This window comes from Aplysia californica, unplaced genomic scaffold, assembly GCF_000002075.1.
Source record: "Aplysia californica isolate F4 #8 unplaced genomic scaffold, AplCal3.0 scaffold00301, whole genome shotgun sequence".
Classification (NCBI taxonomy): Eukaryota; Metazoa; Mollusca; class Gastropoda; order Aplysiida; family Aplysiidae; genus Aplysia; species Aplysia californica.
In genome coordinates this window covers 73,847-81,845 of record NW_004797571.1, presented here as the reverse complement: position 1 = coordinate 81,845, position 7,999 = coordinate 73,847, and positions in this window count along the sequence as shown.

Here is a 7,999-nt window from a genome sequence, read left to right as displayed (position 1 = left end):
CCCAATACCTTTCTCTTTTAAAAAGATTTTGATTATTGGTTGAGTAAAAATAAGAGCTAAGATTTATTATAATGTCCCTTTCAACCGCCCTCTAATCATGCACGTCATCTTCGAAACTGAGTAAATTTAAATTCGAGACGAGGTTTAAAAAAGGACACGTATGAATTGTAAATAAAATTAAACAATAAATTGGTTAAAAATCACAGTGATTGTCCGTCAGAGATGTTTAACCAAATCCTATGTTTAACTTTCATTTAAAAAAAAAGGATTCATGTCATGTTTAACGTTTTTTCCCCCAGAACCATCCCATGTTAAAATTTAGTAATTATATTTTTCTATTTGGACTAATCCCATGTTTAATTTTGTGGTTATATTTCTTTTTCGGACTCATCCCATGTTTAAATGTTGTTACATTTTCTTTTTGGACAAATGTCATCTTTAACTTTTGTTTTTCTTGTTGGACTTCCCATGTTATACTTTTGTTTTTCTATTTTTCTTCTTGAACTGTTGCGTGTGCACCCTTCCGCTGTTAATCCCTTTACTCTATTTCTTTAGCGCCCATTTCAAAACTTTCACTAAACGTATAATACTTCTTTCCTTGTCCCTTTGACTTATAGCTTACTAATCCTAGATCTACCTCCCTTGGTTTGGCCCGAGGGCAAATAAATAATGATACAACTTGTCATCGAGATGCAACTGAACTGTGTAATCAGATTTCCCAAAAGCCCCGGGTCAATCTAAGAAAAGAAGTTGACATGAAAGTGAAATATCATATTCTGTGCACATACAGACCAGGTGGATCTCATGGGAGCTTAAAATAGCCGCGTCTCGCGGTGGGAATGGAGGACTTATTAGAATCGAGTGTTGAACGTTTGGGCTCCTTTGAATATTATCAGATGAAGAAATAGATCTACTTTTTTCGTTTTCTATACGTGTCGGCCAGGTAAGCTCTCCGCCGTCTGGTGTCTGTGTCATTGTGATCCTAGCGATTAGCATCTTCCTCTAGAACCCCCCCCCCCCGAAAAAAGCAAACAAAGAAAAAAAAAACAACAAATAAAAATTTGACCCCCCCCAAAAAACAACAACAAAACAACCTCTAACAAAACCAAACAAAAATAAGAAACAAAAAGGAAAGGGGGTCTTGTCTTGTAGCAGGTGTCTCAGAGAAATGAAGTGACGGGAAACGTCGTACTTTTCCAAACGTGTATAGTTAGTTCACTTTCTCATGAGGTAATTGGTTTCTTTTTAAAAAAGAAGCGACTCAAGATTATGTAAGTTATCTTGAGAAAATCTACCGTGGCTACTTTGCTGGTTGGGACCCCCGACTTTGAGTTCGTTGTGAACGCTGACAACAGATTAAAGTGGGGCAACTGGTCTGTGTTTTAAAGTGATTGCTCGTTGAAACCCTCACTCCATCTTTTGTTCTTTCTCGCACGGATTACTGCAACTCTCTTTGAAAAGCTCCCGCACGTCATCTTGGAACATCAGCGCTATCAAAACCAAGCTGCGGGAATCGTGCAAAAAAACAACAACCACACACACACAAAAAAAAACGATTAGAGGAAAAAAGAGGAAGAACGATCAACCGTAGCACAATTGCAAGGAAATTCCATTTGCTCCAAACTACAGCTACCATTATTTTCACTATTGCTGCCCTTTGCCATCAAATGTGTCCCCAATGAAGCCCCCCCCCCGCCCCCCACCCCCCCCCTTTCCCCCTTTCCGATGAATTTAAAAGTAGTCATTCTTATTTATGTTTCACCAAGATCTCCAGGATTAGGATACCAGTCTCTTATGGGAGCAACTCGGAAGAAAGGTCCAAACACTCGCTGGGATGTCCTTTTCACATCTAGACTAGCTCCATCTATCTGGTATTCTCTCTCTCAACATAATTAATGGACACAAAGTCGAAGTAAAATTTTTTTATTCCTTTGAAAAACGTACCTTATGAAATGCATTCTTGATAGTTATAGTACTTCTAATTCATAGTTCACGTAGGCCTCCTCTTACGTTCAAAATGAGATGTGTATATCTTCATCGGTCGTGATGTACGAGTAATAATATGAATGTCTGCTTATGTGTTCGCATTATTCTTAAGAGCACATGTCTGCAGGTTCATTCTGTATCTTGTGTTAAGATGAAGTTATTGTAAAGCCCCTACTAAAGCAGTATTATACATGAATGGGCGCTGTAGAAACTTGTTATTCGTATCGAGAAAATGGCAAGAGTCTAAAGTCGGTACTTCTTAGACACAATGTTCAGCGTTCAGTGGCCTACGAAACCAAAGTTTTGAAAATTTTTTAAAATTATAAATACTGTTGGAAATTCCACAATTCCACATTTTCTGTGCTTTTAGATGAACACTTTAGGGCAGATAAGCATTCACCAAATCTTCACGTTTTCTTCAGCATTTCTGTGCCAGGCCACTGCTACCTTCAGATGTACTAGTATTCTTGTGCAGCGGTTAGGCACTCCGCCGTCATACGCTGAAGAGAGCTCGAAGCCATGAGGGGAAGTTTGTTGAAATCGATGACGACCATAGTATGTAAAGTATGGGTCGCCCCCATCATCAGATTATTGAAACGAGACGGGACCTGTGAATTTAACAACCGTCCCCGAAAGGGTTAAGAGCCTTGAAAACTCTACAAATCAAGAGAGTTCAAGAAAGCCTTGTCAGGGATTCGAACCGGAGCCGCCCTTCCTGTTGTCCAGCATTTGACCAACTGAGCTAACGGACGATTATAGTGTTCTGGATTATGAAGATGCTTCACGTTTCTCGTTTCTCGCTTCTTGTTTATCAACCACGGTGTCCTGTGCGCTGGTGTAAAAGACATTTAAATGTTCGTCGTCAAACCACGCCAGAGCACCTGCCAACCACTCCCTTTTTCGGATAGATGTTTCTTGCAAATCAGGGGGGGGGGGGGGGGGGGGTAAGGACCGTTGATCGGGACAAGCCGGGATGAAGTAATATACTCCGTGAAAAGATGAAGATTAAAAATGTAGCTGTTGTATAGAAACATCAACGCCGGTGTGAACACTGTTAGTAGTGTCAGGTTATATTGATGTAAGAGCTTTAAGACAAATATAGAAGGCTGAAAGGTCCTCGCAGGAGTGACTTACATTCGGACATTGAGGAGATGAAATACAGATGGACAGAGGTGGAGACTATGGTCCAGGATAGAATTACATGAAGGGCTTTTGCTGGTAGCCTATACTTAAAAAAGAGAGTGAAAAAGGATAACAAAACCCCCCCAAAAAAATAATGATGTACAATTCCAACGCCCTTTTCAATTCTGTATGTTTATTTAAGAGGTAGGACCTCCGACTTAATGTCCATCTCAAAAGGATCCAGCCAAGTGGGTGCAGAGCCCTTGAAAAAAACACACCAAACAATCCAAGTTCAAAATCGTTCCAATGGGAATTCGATCTAGGGCTATTCGTAATACAGTCCAGCATGATATCAACTGAGCTGATGGTTTCACTTTCATGACCTCCGTTTTTGATTTGCTTATTTTCGTGTCAAATTTCTCACTGCTGTAGTTGCATAAGGTAGTGTGACTTTAGAGGTTTTGTTTGCTTGGATGAATGACACATTGGTGGTCTGAAAACAGAAATTCGTCTAGGCCTTCTAGGCTTTGGTTTGCGTCTTGTGTTATTTTGACTATATTATATAGATTATGAAAAGGAGGGGAGATAAAACGCATTCCTGTGGTCTTCCTGATATTGCTTCGAACCAGTTTGTATTGCCTTCTTATTACTGAGCTTCTGCTGTTGGAATATACGGCTCTAATATTGGCCAATAATTGTCCTTTCACACCATACACTTAAAGGGTCTTCAATAGAGTGGCACATTTGACTTTATCAAAGCATTCTCCTGATCGTCAAAGACAATGTCAACCGTCTTTTTGTGCTCTATAGTTTTCTCTCATAGCTGTCTTTTTGCGAATATAGCATCCGAGCATCGTCTTCCTTTGCCGAATCCGAAGTAAGCTCAAGTTTCTTTCTACAGTAGGTCTTATCTATCTTTCCATATTTGTTGTTTGCGTGCGCTCTCCATGTGTAGCTAAGTAAAGATATATCCCTAAAAGTAGTGCAATAACATTTGTTGCCTTTCTTCTTCCATAAGAGTACCACTATGCCCTTCAGCCAATATTCTATAGTGCAGTCAAAAAATAGTGGTGCGACTTATTTTCAAATATCTCCTCAACTATCGAACATAGGTTCTCCAATTTTTGCAAAGGGACTTGTATCAATTTGTCTTAACAGATCAACGTTTTTGTAAACACCTGCAAACTGTATTCTAGGAAATTCCTTAATAAATAATAATAAAAAATCCAAGTGGATGGTTTCTACAGATTTTTAAATGTGTACTGCTGGGGCAATATTGCTTTTAATAGCAAGTCGATCAGGTTTTTCTAACCCTGGCATTATGCTTATTGAACGCATTTTTGGAGAGCCATTAGTGCAAAAATGTGTTCACTATAACAATAATTTCCTGTAACAAGTTTTGCAAGTAAAAATTGTCATTGATGAGCTGTGACGTAGGCCATATGCGTAATCAAAATGTGTGAGAAAAGCGGGAAATGCTGTGAACAATATCATTTTACGTGTGACAGAGATTTAAAGTATTTTATATAAAAAGAAATTAAACGTTTTTTAATCAAACCCCAGTTGTTCTAGAAAAATATGATTTAGTTAAAACACATTAATACAAACGGCTATGCAAAGTATGGATGACATTGATTCACCCATTAAAAAGATATTTGATGATAAGTTGCACCTCGAATTTTTGACTGCACTAACTATAAGTATTTATTTTGTTTCTAGATAGTGTTGAAAATTCGCCTCTGGCACGTACAGCACACCTATATTATTCTCACAATCTCTTATGGCTCCCACAGTGATCATCATCAGTGGCGTCGGTGGCCTAGTAGTTAGGCTCTCGGACTCGCAACTGTAAGGCCGTGGGTTCGAATCCCGTCAGGGGCCCGACGTTGTGTCCTTGGGAAAGGCACTTTACACGAATTTTCCCCACTTCACCCAGGTGGGAATGGGTACCCGGCAAAAGACAGCGAAAGATCTTGTCAGTTTGTTAGTGTTTGAGCGCTTAATCAGCTGCTTGCACTGTATGCTTCCCGGGAAGCTGAGACTGTTTTGGAGCGTTCTATGGCCTGCTGGGGTAATAATATAGTGTGAAGCGCATAGAGCCTGCTGTTGAGCGGGGATATGCGCTATACAAATGCTATTTATTATTATTATTATTATTATTATTATTATTATCTGGTACTGGGGCTTTGTTCTTGGGGCTGGTTTTACGTAAGTGCATTGCCAATTTTTGTTGTTGACAGTATAGGTGGCTTAGTTTGTTCTGCATTTGCTGGCTTGGATTCTCCTTGACCGTCATAAACATCTGGGACCTCGGAAGAATTTTCTCTCTTCCCATCTTTTGATTATAGCATTCTTGATAAGGTCAAAGTAGTACATCGAATCCCAAACGAATTTTTTTAAACATGAGTTGTTTCTGGAGTTTTCAAGACTCTCCAAGCACTTTTCCATTGTCTATCAGAAGAGGTACTTCAATTCATTAGACTCTTTTCGCAAATAAGATTTTTCAAATTGAAAGGTGCGTCAGCCTCATTCAAAACAACACCTTGGCGCTGACTTTGCCCATAATAACCTTCAAGGAGCAAAAACCAAGCATTTCTAATGCAGGCGGCCCTGTTTATGAATCGTGTTCTTTTCCTTTGTAGGTTAGCCTGTACAGCATATCATCAAGGCGTTTCTACGATGTTACGGTTAGGCGCTTCGCTGTCATCCACATGAGACACGAGTTTGAGTTCCGAGTGGGGAGACATTTGAAGACTATAGGGGAACGCGAACGTAGTCACAAACTGAAATTCGTGAGGGTACCAGTTTCGAACGGTAGTTGACTCATAATTAACTGTGTTTCTAGTCAACTGTTGGTTGATTATTGCTGTTAGATTTCCCATTCGACAACGCTTGACAATAAACTACCACCAGTCAAACAAATGTGAAGTTATGAGTCCATACGCTTTAAAAATTGGCACTCTGACAATTTCCAGTTTGTGACTACAGTCGTTTTTTCCCTGTGCTCTTCATTTTTATTGCGTGTCCCGGTCTTTCTGTTGAGATGTTGTATCCCTGTCAGCCCAGGTTGGCTCTGACAGGCATGGTCGGAAGCTGGTCTCCTAAATGATCTAAATTTTGTCGTTGGGGGCGTAAAACATTTGCATACAGGACCCAACATCATTTCTAGAGACAGCAGGAGAGGAATATCCCACTTTGGCCATAGTCTACTTCATGTCTTACGTCGAGTAGGGAAGACTGTCAAATCCATAACTGCTATTTTCTTTTCAAGAGTGTTCAAAAACAGGTCTGGCAAGATATTCCCTATACATTAGCCGCAGCATTCGTTTTTTTCTTTCCCTTGCAGAATCCAAAATGAGCTCAGGTTTCTTCTTAAAGTAGGTGTTATCCCGCAGGCATTGTTACGCTCAGTTTCAGAGTTTTACGGAACTTGCAACAGAAATTGGTCATATTATAAGTGCGGGAGATAACCGTAAAAAATAATTTCTCTAAACGAAAATCAAACCCATTTCTGTGTGTGCATTGAGAAAAGTTAAAATATTTCCACAGAGACGCCAAATATTATGCTTGAAGAAGCCCTCTGGTTGTCAAACTATTCCATTTTCTAGTCTTGAATATTACTATTGTAGACTGGGAACTGCCTAGTCGCCACTATCTGCTCTATAAAAGACCTCGCTGCGCTGGTGTGCACCATATTTGGCAGGTCACAACTTCGCCTTTCGGTCCGTAGGTTTAAGAATGGTTAACAAAACACAGAAAATAAATGCGTTTTATCAGATCATTCTGGGATTAATGTGTTGGAAAACAAAACGCATTTCCACAAGGGTGGGATATTTATAATACGAACAGGTCTATGAGCCATCTAATCACTGCACCGTGTGCGTGTATAAGATAATTAAAAGCAAGACAAGACACGAGACAAAGAACACGTTTGGCAAGTCTGCAGCGCTTCTTTAATGAATGATCTTGCACTTAACATAATTTGGTCATACATCAAATTATGTTCACAAAGTCGCATGTAAAAACTTCTGTGAGCGATAACCAATAAAAAAACATCTTCGCTAAACAAAGATTCCCCTAAAACAAAGCCTCCAAAAAGTAAAAACTGTGAAGGAATTAGTATAATTCTTACATTTCATTTGAGTCTGAAGATAATATTATTCTGCATTTTCAAACGATATACACATTTCGAATGAGTCTGGCAAAAAAATAAAATAAAAAAGAAACAAGAACAAAATGATCCTTTGAGCACGTGCATTTCTATAACATATTCAGAAGGAAGCGAGTGAAGACTGACAACGCCAGTTTTGAATCGTGTCTGGAGTAGGTTTAGTGGTTTCCGTTGTAGACAAGGACGCTGTTGTCCAGCAGAAAGGGGGCCACTCGGACAGTGACGGAGTCAAACACCCACTGCTCACTCGAGTCGTTCAGAGTCACGTTCACGCCGTTGGCATCGGCCACAACCTGGAAAAAAAGGATACGTAGGAGATTTAGAGAGTGCTCCATTAGCTCAGTTGGTATCATGCTGAGCGATAGGCGTAGATGGCCTTGGTTCGAACCCCAGACTGGGTGTTCTTGAACATGGTTGTTTTTGTGGAGATTTTCTTAATCTCATCCCGTTTGGCTCGTTCCTATTGGAAACTGACGTTAAATTAAGAGATTTCGCTCCTTAGATTATCTAATTGAGTAGGTGGAATAAACCCATGCACTTACTTTCTAGAGATTTCGATCACTGACTTATCAGCCAGGCAATTCATTATTTGAACAACATTCCCGTGTTTAGAAATTGCTTCAAATGTCGATATAGGCTTTATCCCACTCCCCACAAACTCCTAAAACTCTTCATCTTGAAGAACCTACCGTTATGATGTAAGACAAATCACCCCCCCCC